We start from the raw sequence: 13,582 nt of genomic DNA on the forward strand, positions 1-13,582 counted from the left end.
AATTTTTTTTTTTTTTTTAAAGAGAGACAGAGTTTCTTCATGCTGCCCAGACTAGTCTTGAACTCCTGGAATCAGATGATCCTCCTGCCTCAGCCTCCTAAAGTGCTGGGATTACAGGTGTGAGCCACTGTGCCTGGTCTGCTAGTGTTCCTGTTTTTGTTTGTTTGTTTGAGACAGAGTCTTGCTCTGTTGCCCAGGGAGTGCAGTGGTGCCATCTCAGCTTATTGCATTCTCTGCCTCCCGGGTTCAAGTGATTCTCCTGCCTCAGCCTCCCAAGTCGCTGGGATTACAGGCATGTGCCACCACACCTAGCTAATTTTTTGTATTTTTAGTAGCTATGGGGTTTCCCCATGTTGGCCAGGCTGGTCTTGAACCGCTGACCTCAGGTGATCTGCCCACCTTGGCCCCCCAAAGTGTTGGGATTACTGGTGTGAGCCACTGGACCCAGCCTATTTTTCCTTAAAAAGCAGAAACCCTGTGGTTATGCATCCCTGCCCAGAGACCCATGACCCTCATCACTGCCTAGTCATCAGTGTGGCTCATGTCTTTGAATCATACCCAGCCCATACCTGAAACAGAGCTGTGTCTGGTCCTAGCTTATGATCCATCTGGCTTTCTCCTCCCCAGAAGACCTGACCCCATCCTCATGCTGCTGCTTTGCTTGGACCTTGCATAAATCACTGTATCTCTTGACCCTGAGTTTCCGCCTTCTGAAAATGGGAACTAATTTATAGAGTTTTAAAGTTTTGGATGCTATCAATTTAAATTTTATCTGTTTTAAAACAAATGAATTGTCAGGTACCAGAAGTGTAGAGAGGACAATGTGAGAACTAGAGGAGTCATCAAAGAATATCTTTCCTGACTTTCTTTTGCAAAATATCGACATTTGGGGGTTATTCCACCTGAGATTCTGATTTAATTGGTCAGGGATTTATTTGGTCTGGATGTGGCCCAGCCATCGATACTTTTTAAAAGCTTATCCAGTTGAAAAGCGCTTAGCAAGCCCAAGGTCATACTGTTAGTGGTGGAGGCACGTCTAGAACTCATGGTTTCTGCTCTTCTTACTACAGACTGACCCCAAATTCTGGTTTTAAAAAAAGCTTTTTGAAGCATTCCTTCTGTGGTTTTACCCTTTCTCATAAAAGTGAGATATTTAATAAAATATTATTGAAGCATGCTGGTTAGTTGGCTTCTGTTTAATGAAGGTTTTATTCTGTTCCACCTTAACCTTAATGCTTTTTCTTTCTTACAATGGTGTGTTCAGCAACCCCTTTATTCAGATGCCTTCTTTTCTTACCGCCTTCAAAGCCACCTCTAAAATGTAATTGCATTGCTGATTTCCTCTCTAACATTGTCAACCTTGATCAAATACTTAGTTCTTCATTGTTTGTTCTCTTCAGTCTGTATTAGATTCTTCCCCGCCACGGCCTGCTGCTGATGTGATTGTAAAGCATGGTGTATTCCCATGAAGCGTTAGAGTAGAATCAGATCAAGTGCCTTTTTTTTTTCTTTTTGATTTGTGTGTGCAGTTGCTTCCTGCTATTTAGGGGCAATTCAGACTTATGTCCTTCACTGCAATGTAATTGGAATTATGTTACCTTTTTTCATTACCTGTTCCCATTAAGGTGCTTAAAATTTATTAGACATTGATGTAATTAAGTACAATCATGCTTGGTTAAAATTAATCATGGAATTTGATATGTAGTAAGTCTCCCTTGTCAATTTTTCGTACTAGAGTAGGATGAAATCTCAGCTTAATAGAATGAACTAACCCAAAAAAATTTACATTGTCCTGTGTTTTTTTTTTGTTTGTTTCAGGAATCTTTGTGACATTCTTCCTCAGCATTCGTTACCCTCTGTTTGCTGAAGATTTTGACAAAAGCTGGTCTTAGCTGCTGGCATTCTCCTGAGAAAAGGATAGCTTCAGAAATTAGAAAAACGTTTGGGAGGCGTCTAGCCCAGTGTACCTTCTGAAGGTGAGAGTAAATTAGTTCTCTCTTTGCCTTTAGAAATCTGAATTCACTGGTTTGTCTTCCAAAATCTGCTTGGAAAATAGTGAAAAGAGGGAAACAGGTTATTGAAAATTTTTTATCAACAATTGAGAGTTTTTCTTTTTTGGGAAAACTTTTTGGTAATTATGGAAGAAACCAACTGGCTATTTTGACTGAACAAGAATTTATTTGAAGTTGGAACTCTGATCTTATGAAGATCTATCTGAACACACACACACATCACACACATGCACACACACACACTCCCCTTTTAAAAATCAATAATATTTCTCTTTTTGGAGAAATTTCTTATGTATTTAAGGTCTCTGTCAGCCTCAATATCTGCCTTGTCCTACCTTCTTGGGTTATTTTAAGGATCTAATAATATAACTTATATGAAAACACTTTGTAAACCATGTGGTATTATTTGCTTAAGTAAGAAAAAAAAATTCTACTATTCCTAAACATTTATAATCCTCAAAAATACTCTTATACCTCCAATATGTTTTTCCCCCATAGTTTCATTTATTTTCAGTTCAGTTCAGTAAACATTGCTAGGCTCTTAAGAAGCAAAGGTAGTAAGTCTTTGCCTTCAAGGAATATCTGCCAAATGCAAGAGATAGGCACATAAATAGATGTGACCAACTTCTCTGTGATAAAAGTCTATTGAGGGTGCATTAAAGAATGGAAAGGCATCTAATGCAGCCTGAGGCCAGAGGACTCTGTGTGTTAAAAGCAGGCTTCCTAGAGGAGGTATCCCCTAAAATGGCTCTTGAAAGTGGAATAAGCGTTAGGTATAAAGCAGGGTTGGGTGGACAAGGGCATTGCAGGTAGGAGCAGTGGGACAAGGGTGTAAAATCCATGTGAAGAAGTAGGAAGTTATGGCGTGTGTGTGAAAGAAGGGTGAGCAGGAAGCACTGAAGCACTGATGAGTTTTCAGCTGGAAAGTCATTGGCGTTTTATGTGTATTACGCTGGAAGAAGTATAGAGAATGAACTAGAGCAATATTAAAGGAAGGAAATACGTATTTTGTATTTATATGGAGGAATTCTAAGAGGGCTAGAATTTGGCTACAAGCAGCGTTAAATAGAGAAAGAGAGACAAACTTAAAAGAGCTAGATTTGGTTATTAGGCATGGGAAGTGAGAAAATGTCAGGACCTGGAATTCTTGGATTTCTGATGTGGGTGACTGAGAACGTGATGATGCCAGAAGGCGAGTTTAGGAGAGAAGCAGATTTATTTTTGGGAAGGGAAAGACTTTGAAGTTTATAAGGGACATCTAGATAGAAATATCTATCAAACAACTGGAAGTCTAAGTGTGGAGGCAAGGGAAGCATTCAAAACTAGAAACATTGACTTGGGCGTTATAGGCAATGGCTAAAAATATTTTTTGAATCATAAATTTGATTTTGTACTTAAGCCTTCAATATTTTTTCTTTATTTACTTAAAACACAACTTATCACATTCTCAGTTTTCATTTCATTTTAACATCTGCTGTTTCATTTGTATCTGTAGTTTTTCTTCTTATTTTCTTGGCATAATAAATTATGAATTTTTTCCTAGAGACAAATATGGTGACCTTTCCAGTTTGATAAATGGAAATTGAAAGCAGTCTTTAACAAAATGTAAACTCTAAAATTAAGGACAGTAACAAGCCAATGCTATTCTCCATCTTAATTCACAGTAGCTACAGCAATTATTTAAGAAAGTTTTGCTTTCTAAAATATCATTCTTTTTCAGTATTAATCATGATTTCTTGTCAAATTCTCTCTTTCATTGCTCTACTCAGTGTTTCAGCATTGCTTATGGGAGATTGAGGGGGTCTTTCTTGCATTCTTCAGTGGAGTGGTGTCAGGGCCCCTCCCTTTGGGTGTTCTCAGCATCCACCCAGGACATGGTTGAGGCCTTTTATAACAGAGCCTGCACTGTTTGAGAGCAAGTCCACCCAAGTTAGACTGCTGAAATTCATTCTCACAGCTTTCTTTGAGGGAATGTCTGGAGTAAAAATTTCAAATTCAAATAATACTTGCAATAGTACTATTTTGAGTGAATTTTGTTTGATTACTGTGATCTTAATTAGCTTACTGATTTTTTTCCTTGATACCTATTGGACAACTACAAAATGCTTCATTTTTGCTCTCTATAGTTCACTACCATCTTTCCAGGAACTTTAAACATTCACAAATCTGTCACTTTTTCATACACAAGAAAAATAATTTGAGGCAAAATTAAGTAATTTACTTAACACTAACAGCTGGAACCAAAGTCCTGCTCTCCTGAATCTCACTCTGCCTTTTCCACTTCATCATTTTTTTTTTCTCATTCTAAATCCTTATTGAGCTGTGAGGTTATCTGTATGTCTTAAAATAGGGAATTGAATTAAGTAAATCAGTTCACACCGATGACATTTGCTTTGGTTAATCACTTTAGATTCAACAATCAGGGTCTCCTTAAATACTTAAGGCTCTGCTTAAGGCTTTATTATTTTTAAATTTTGTAGTTTTTAATTTTTAACATGGATTTTGTTTTTGGCAGGCTTTATTTCTCTAGACTTTTTTTATGGAGGAAATGAAAGATCAGAACAGAATCAAACCACCTGTGTTTGAATTCTAGTTATTAAAGGTATCAGTGACTTTAAAACCAACAATTTTGAGCACAGAATCACAGAATATTCCCTTTCTTGTTAATTTTTAAATTTATACATAATGATTATACATATTTCATATACAAATTGTTCATATTTAGGGGTGATGTTTGATACATGCATATACTGTGTAATGAGTAAATCAGCTTAATTAGATATATTCATCGCCTGAAATATTTATCATTTCTTTGTGTTGGGAACATTAGAAATGCTTCTTTCTTCTAGCTATTTTGAAATATACAATAAATCGTGTTTGACTGCAGTCATTCTAAGCACAAGAGATTTCTTGATTTGGTCAATTACACTGCTGTGAATTTTATGTATAGAAGATGAATTTATGGAAATGCTGAGTTGGTATAATTTTGAATGACGGCACACACATGCAAGTTGTAGGTGGTCTTGAAGACAATGAATTGTTCTCTGAAGTCCACAGAATGGTCAGTCTTTGCTGTGAAATCAGTGGGCTGTAAATTATCAGGGTGCGTGTTCAAAACATGATTCATTCATCCCAAAAGCTGCCAGTAACAGAAGAAGTTTCTACTCATTTATGCACAGAGCACAAGGAATATTTCTTCCTGTTTCAGACTCTCTTTTTGCCTCTTTCTATTTTCTCTCTCTGTCTCTATGAATCTTTTTCTGTCTCACTCATATTCTCTGCATGATAGACATACACTAATATGATGTCTCCAAAATGTGAGACCCTTGACAGTTCATGGAACTGGCAGTGGAAATAGCATGTTGTGGATGAGGGGTGAGTGCTGAGGGGAGACATTGGCATTTGCTAAATGTTTGCCCCCTGCATCGCTTGGCTACATTGGGCAGAACAACAGTATGAGCAGGGATGAATAGATACAGAAACGATTGCAGACTGTGAACACAAGATGGTATGATGGCTGTGAACGGGAGGTCAGCTCTCACCACTGTTACTTTGCTTGGTGGTGATTTTCTTTTGAACTGTCTTACTATGGATGAAAGACAGAATGCAGCAGTATTGGGTGGCTGCTTTCTGCTTGGATTCCAAAGTGAGTGTTGTAAGTGCCACTGTGCAAACAAAGCAATGCATGGAATTTATGTTAGTTTTGGAGTTGCAACTTCAAACTATTCAGAATTTGGAATAGCATTGGAGCCTGTCTTCCTTGTACCCTGTGGTTAGAGCACAGCATTCTACAAGAGGAGGGTTGTATGGGAAAACTCCTGTTGGGAAGTGGAAGCCATGGGTGAGTTGCTGGAGTGACACTTTTGAATGGGCAATATTCCAACAGGCTCACATCATATTTAACAGTAAAATGTGTTGCCGTATGCCCTTTTGTAATGTGGGGTTTTAAAAAGAAAGAGGAAAGGAAATGCTGAGCCACCACCTTTGGGTACAAATTCAATCCCATCATAGATGCTAGACTTTACATCAGCAATTTGTGGGCTGTTTTGGTGGAGGACAATGAGAACAGATTTCTAATCAGATAATGTCCTGCTACATTTGAATTTTCACTCTCCACTGCCTTTTATTGTCTGGGTGCTTTTGAAATTATTCTTGATTCAGGTTTATTATTAACTTTTGAACCCCAGCGACTGCACTAATACCTTCCTACTCATGTTAAAATGAGAATGGTGACTAGAGAATTTGTTTTTGCCTTAGTTAATAGAATAGCACGACAGCATAATATGAATCAATGACTCTTCACATTTTCTCATAATATAAGCTGGATTCATTTTTCCCTTAGGGATCTATTTCAAATTCATGCCCTAATAAACCATTCTTGCCAGTTGTTGACTTTCTAGCTTCTTAAAAGCATCTGCATAATGGATAAGTAGATAACAATAAATAATAAATAGTTTTGATCTTTAAACTTTAAAAGCATGTTTATCATTCTCATTTTAAAATGGAAAAATAAAACAACTTCCTCTTCATGATCAATAGTATAAGTATTTGTGCTGTTTGTTTTAGGCAAGAACCATCCTGAGGCAATTATATCTTTTAATATATAAAACATAGGAGGAAAGATTGGGGATAAAAAAATGATTAAAGATGCAGAACTACTAACAGGGTTCTGTTCACCCAATATAACATAAACATCCTTCATCTAGAGGATGTGTACATTATCAACAGAACTATTCAAAAATCACAATATCCACTTGGATAATAAGTATCTGTTCCCAGTATTTCAAATTATTGCCTCTCCTTTGTTTCCTCTCCCTGCTGTCAGGAGTTTTGAGTTTTATTTAGTGTCATCATATTAGTATGTGTGTATCACAGAGAATGTCAATGAGACAGAAAGACAGAGACAAAGAGAGACAGAAAGAGGCAAAGAGAGAGTGACTAAGAGAAGAAATATTCTTCTTGTCCTACATGTAAACCAAAACGGTATTTGAAGTTCTTTTCTCCCCTCAGTCTGATTTCTTTGACTTATTTGGCCTTAAAATGATATGATCTGTCATTTAAAATCCATAAACAGGTTCACAGGGCTACATCCTGAGTTGGGGATCAGAACACAGTCACTGTAGTAGAGCTGTGATGTGCCACTCAGAACCCCTGCGCTTTCCTGACTGAAGCACTCTTTCTCCAGCTTCTTGGAGTGTTGACAGCTGATGGCTCACTTGGGTCCCTCTTTTTGGGGATTGTCCTCTGCCTCAGCTAATCAGAGCTGCCTCACTCAAGATTATACTGTTTGCCCCAGGCCCATGTGCATGCAATGAGTGGTTGATTTGGGGACACAAAGGCTCTTGACTCAGTTCAGGACAATGTGTAGGACCTGAAAGGTTGGCTGAGGCTTTTGTTGTGACAGCAGCACCATGGCCATCTTCTCCAACCCCCTTGTCCTGCTCTGCTTACTCCTTTAGGGGTTGTTTTCAGGAGCCCCACTAGTAATATTCCTGCCTGCAGATCTTCATCCCGGAGCTTGGTTCCAGAGAAACCTGACCTACAGCAATCACCATACATGACCATGCAGTGAGTGTGTGTATGAAGATGGGATTACGCATCTTCATAGCACTGTGATAAGGTACTGGCTCCGGAATCACAATCGAGATCTGTGACAATCGAGCCTGGGTCCTTACTATAAAAAATTAGTATAAAAATACCTATCTTTTAGGGTTGTTGCCAGGATATGACAGCAAAGTATTCAGTGCCTGGCACATAGGAAACATTCATTACATCATAGCTATTATTATAATTACCAGTAATTACCTATAAGTAATCCATAAATGGCACACCAGTTCTGATTTGGACAATAAAGAGTGCATTTTAATGTCATTTTCATTACAACATTTGCTTTAGTAGAATATAGAGGTTAATAAAATATGTATCACTTGCAGTTTTAAATAATTCCATACTGTTAGTCCCCATTAATAAGGTATATGGAGAAATTGGACAGGATTCCAAAGGGAAACTAAAGTGATTAAAGAAATGAGGAGGGGCTGGACACGGTGGCTCATGGCTGTAATCCCAGCTCTTTGGGAGGCTGAGGTGGGTAGATCATGAGGTCAGGAAATCGAGACCATCCTGGCTAACATGGTGAAACTCTGTCTCTACTTAAAAAAAAAAAAAAAAAAAAAATTAGCTAGGCATGGTGACACGTGCCTGTAGTCCTAGCTACTCAGGAGGCTGAGGTAGGAGAATTGCTTGAACCCGGGAGGCAGAGGTTGCAGTGAGCCAAGATCACACCACTGCCCTCTAGCCTAAGTGGCAGAGTAAGACTTCCATCAAAAAAAAAAAAAAGGAGGAACTTCTTTGAGTAAAAGTAAAAATAACTGAAATTGTTTAGGATTATTTAGGATAAGAAAATTGAAGCATAACTTACCGTCTACCATCCAAAAAATGAAAATCTTTCTTGAGGAGGATATTGGACATTTTTGCCCATGTTCAGAGAATTGAACAAGAGGAAGTGGACATACATTAAAGAAGGAAGACAAATTTACATCAAGGGAACTCTTCTGCTTTCGACAATAAAATACTGGAAGAGGCTTATAAAATATACACTTCTGAAAATCTTCAAAAAAAGAAGAGGACATTCAGTCCTGAGTTACTGAGATGCTTCCCAGAGAACTCTGAACTTCGAACTCTGTGACTTCAGAAATGATGCCTCCTAGAAATTCAAACATGTATGTTTTGTTTTGCAAATGAAAGAAAATAATTACTATATCAATATTCATTTTCTCCATAACTTTTTTATAGTATCTTTCTATGCAAGCACACCTTGTGTGCTTTTCTGAACATGTAACAGGTCTCCTTTTGTTGAATAGGTGTCTTTATGTATGTTTATAAATCTGCTGGTTACTGTTATTATAGTTTTCAATCTTACTGTAGGCCATCTCTTTATTCTATATGAAAATAACGCCTGCTATCCTGGGCAACTTATTTGTGCCCAGTGTAGTCTCTTTTTTGACTCAGGTCTTGTGATGAGCTTGTTAAAATACTCACAAGTATTAGATCACTATGAAAGGCTTTAGAACAACAACAGGAAGTCTGCAACTTTGAAGAATAAATTATTTTCCAATCAATTAATTGCTTAGAGATAAGATTAAAGAATGGATATGGGACTAGGTTTTTAGACTAAATGCTCTTTTAAGACCTCAGTTTTGGAAGATAAAAGGAAGTGCCTAAGAAGTTTTTAAATTACTAATAAGTGTATTGGATTTTGCATTTTCTCCTTGGCATGTATTGTCAAATAGTAATTGGCAGAGTTAGAAGGATGTAGATGAAGAGTACTGGACTAGGAGCCAAAATGCCTGGCTCTGGAGCTGTTGGAGCCATCAGACAATCTATTCTTCCTTCATAAAACATGCCTGTATAGTTTTCCTTTGCATTTCTAGCTCCTGCATCCTTATATACTTACTACATTACAGTGACCTTCTTTCAAAAGAAACCAAGCAGGCCTGAGGGTTCCACTCCTGACAGCTCAGCGTAGGGGCCCCATCACACCCTGACCTAAAACAGCTCTGCTTACATGTTCTCTCTCTCAACATAGACAGACAGATGGATGTTTTATTTAAGACCTCACTTGATTATATGGGTCCACTGCTATAAACATAAGTTGTAAAGATATACTTACTCTCATGCGTTTCATATTCTCCCCAATACATTCCATCCAAATACCCAATTTCATTCCTTCTGTTTCTGCCAAGTTAAAAATTCTTCAAATGGCCCTCCATCCCATGCAGAATAAAGTGTACAGTCCTTACCCTGGTATGCCAGGACTCCCTCCTTTCTAATTCCTGAACTAGTCTACTGCATCAGTTGAGTTGGCCTCCATGTTCTAACATACAGGATTCTTTCTGGGTATTAAATATAGTCCTTGACACTGTGTGCAGGATGACTAATTCATTGGAGATCCCACTGTGATTTTGCTCAGCGTCAGCCTTGCCTTTCTTCTAAGCTACCTAAACCTTTCTCATTCAAGGACATCTCAAAACACACACTTTTCTTCCACAAAGCCTTCCTTGATTATTCTAGCCCACATTTTTGTGTCTTATCTCTGAAATTCTCTCAGGTGGTTGGGCGTTTACACTGCTTTCTTTAACACTTACCTGGTTAACAGTGGTGTTATTACATTGTAGGTGTATTGAGTGTTATGATCGCCTCCTGAAGCACATCAGAGGGCAGTACAGCAGTAGTGATCTCTGCCCCTCTAAGGAAACACAAGGGTTTGAATCATCCCACTGTGTACATTTTCAATGTAATGTATGCATTAAGGCAGGGAGGCAAATGTAAGATGGAAATAAATGTGGTCTGTTCCTCACAACGCCTTAAGTTGCAACATACTGGAGTACATAGCACTTGCTTAAGATCAGATGATACAGATTTTCAGCCTAGTTTTGCCTCTTACATTGGGTCCTTCAGAAAGTCATTTGTCCTTTATGATCTTCATGATGGAGATCATACTGCTATTCTTTGTTCTTCACACTTCATGAAGCATTTGGCATGTTGTTTAATTACAGCTTCACGATAACCCATGAGGTAACTAGGGCAAACTAGTATCTGTCAAACACAAAAAGTGGACTTAGGGGGCAAACTTCCAAATCCTAATGTGATGAACCAACAGTAGGTGCTACAAGTCAAATTTCTTTACATGTTACTGAAAGTGTGGTCTATAAACTAGCAGTGTGAACATTACCCAGAGATGTTAGAAAAGCAAAGCTGTGGGTCTTACCTTAGACTTGCTGAATCAGAGCACTTGTTTTACCAGGAGGCTTGAGCTTCGTATGTATTAATACTTCACAGTGAGAAAAGTGCTGTAATCCAAGGGCAGTCGAAGCACGGGACATAAAAACATGAAAAAGTTTTTTATTTTTACTCCCATCACTGCCTCCAAACCTCCTCTGTCAAATCTCCTTTCTTTGAAGAGGACTCTAGCAGAACTGATGGATTTTTTTAGTTACTTTCAGGTTTTTAAAAGTTCAAATACAAACTTCAAATTCATATGGATATAAGAGCTTTTCTTGCCCCCAACCCATCTTGTGCCCTTCAGCAATTCTTTTTTTTTTTTTTTTTTTTTTGCTGGTTCACCCCCAACCTGTTTTTTGGTTTTGGTTTTGTTTTTGTTTTTCTTTGGCTGGTTCTCTCCTTTTTATATTTTTTATTTTTTAGGTTTTTTTTTAACTTTTATTTTAGATTTGGGGGCACATATGAGGGTTTGTTACACAGGCAAACAAGTGTCATGGGGGTTTGTTGTACATATTATTTCATCACCCAGGTATTAAGCCTAGTACCTTGTAGTTATTTTTTCTGCTTCTTCCTCCCACCCTCCCTCATCAAGTAGAGCCCCAGGGTCTGTTGCTTCCTTCTTTGTGTTCATAAGTTCTTATCACTTACTCTCACTTATAAGAGCTGGAGGCTCTTCAGGAACAGAACATCAAATACTGCATGTTCTCATCAACCTGTTCTTAAACCAAGTGCTCCGCTTCAAAGCCCTGACTCTTACTAGTATGTTATCATGATGCTCATTTTTCAGAATAGGACGTTCGGTTACCCATTTCAGACTCCTTTGAAATTCAGAAGAAAAAACCAAGCACACCCTTCCAACATAAAACCATAAAGAAATTTCAGTTTTTATTTCTTAAACTTCCCCAGGTTCTTAGCTCAAGGAAGATGTATGATTGTCTTCAGCATAAACTGAAGTTAATGAAGTATGGGACTGTACTTCATTAAAAAGAAACATTTTAAAAGCTCTTGTTCTTAATTTTTATTCAAATTTCTCAGTCTTCTTTGGCTAGGAAGCCAAGAGTTAGATCTATTCACCGTGAGCCAAATGACTGCCCTTGGATGTTCAAGATGGAACTTGGTTGAAGTCTGCCGGGGTTGTGTTCATTGGCATTCCTAGGGGTTTTATATTACCAAGTCCTTGTCAAATATTATATCAAATTCCCTTATCCCTGAAATGGAAGTATCATTTTGGCTCTCCTGCTGCCTTCTCCGTATCTTATTTGTTTTCACTTTAATGTTACAAGAAAAGGCAGCTTTTGTCTTTATTTCTGGTTGTCAGCCTTCATGAATATTCATTAGCAGGTTCCCTTTCTAGCTACTACTTTGTAATTTGTTATTTTTAAATAAAATCTGAAGTGAAAAATATCTCCCAATTCTCACTTTAATATTTTGGATTCTTAGTCTTGATTTTGGAGGTCCTGAACCAGACAGGAGTGACTCTAGAAGGCTGTTTGCCTAGGCAACATCAAGGGGGGTGTGTGTGTGTGGCAGGGGAGGGATGTGGCTCAGTGTCTGAATAGATGGGACTACAGTGGAACACACTTCCAGAGCCTCTGCAGGATATTGTGGTGGGCACTATAGCCACTGTCTAATTTTATCTTCACAACAGCATTGTGGGGCAAGTATAATTATATCCTTCTTACCAACTGAGAACCAAAGCTTAGGGAAAGTTAGTGATTTGCTCCAATTCACAAACTAGTCAATAAAGAAAGGGGAGTAGGTGATGAGAGAGGTCATTGAAATGTGAGAGTTACACAGTGCCTTTCTGGTGGTTGTCTTAGAAATTGATAGTGGGTAAGTTGGGAGTAATTACTTTGCAGAATCAATATGGGGCTTTTTGGTATATTATGTTGTTAAGAAAAATGTTACTAAACTTGGGCTGCTCTGGGCGGAGCCTACTGTTCCTGCCCTTGCTTAATCTAGAGGCTCAGTGCTAGTACTTCGATGCCAGTGTATCTCTACAGATTGCCCTTTTAGTTTAGTGTTTTTTTTTTTCCTTTTTTAGAGATGGGGTCTTTTTCTATTGCCCAGGCTGAGTGCAATGGTGCAATCATAGTTCACTGCAGCCTCCAACTCCTGGGCTTAAGCAATCCCCCTGTCTCAGCCTTCCAAGTAGCTGGGACTCAGGTGCATGCCACTGTACCTGGCTAATTTAAAAAAAAAATGTAGAAATGGGGTCTCACTTTGTTGCTCAGGCTGGTTTCGAACTCCTGGCCTCAAGTGATCCTCCTGCCTTAGCTTCCCAAAGTGCTGGGATTAGAGACATGAGCCACTGCGCCCAGCCTTGTTAGTGTTTCCTTGACTGGCTAATACTATCAAACTCTACCTTTACCTGTTTCTAAAGAGTTTTTTTCTATCTTCAGAAAAATCTCTGCTTCTCTGGAAAGCAGAAAGCAAAACTGTTGCAGATCTTCTATGACTCTACGGGTTTAGCACCCCACAATTTGAAGTTACCGTGTACCCCTTCATAGCCTTAGATGCTTTTCTGAATGTGAGCAGGAGGCTCACACTCCCATTTAAGGACTGCTTGTTTAAACTTGCTAGTCAGGCAACTAATCTCTGCACTGTGAAGTCTGTTCATTGACTGTTGCATAACATTCCCTCTGTGTCTCTCCTTATTTAATGGGGTGGCTACATAGACAGAGGAGCCTTGGGTACCTTTCTGCCTTAGACAGGATGAGATTGCCCTAAAGCCACATAAAAAATGGTCAAGGCAGGCCTGATGCAGTGGCTTACATCTGTAATCTCAG

General features: G+C 38.5%; 1 protein-coding gene across 47 annotated transcripts in view; it reads left to right on the forward strand.

Moving 5' to 3' along the window:
* The window catches only part of NRCAM (neuronal cell adhesion molecule), a 315,121-nt gene that overhangs the window by 61,637 nt on the left and 239,902 nt on the right, over positions 1-13,582 (forward strand). For 45 of the 47 annotated variants that reach the window (XR_004268326.1, XR_004268330.1, XR_004268327.1 and 42 more), the window contains exon 2: positions 1,819-1,976. The exons of the other annotated variants lie outside the window; for them this stretch is intronic. The gene's annotated coding sequence lies outside the window, so the exon portion shown is untranslated. The remainder of the gene's footprint in view (positions 1-1,818; positions 1,977-13,582) is intronic. 47 annotated transcript variants of the gene reach the window in all.

This window comes from Sapajus apella, unplaced genomic scaffold (genome assembly GCF_009761245.1).
Source record: "Sapajus apella isolate SASKATOON/1434 unplaced genomic scaffold, GSC_monkey_1.0 scaffold7, whole genome shotgun sequence".
Lineage (NCBI taxonomy): Eukaryota > Metazoa > Chordata > Mammalia > Primates > Cebidae > Sapajus > Sapajus apella.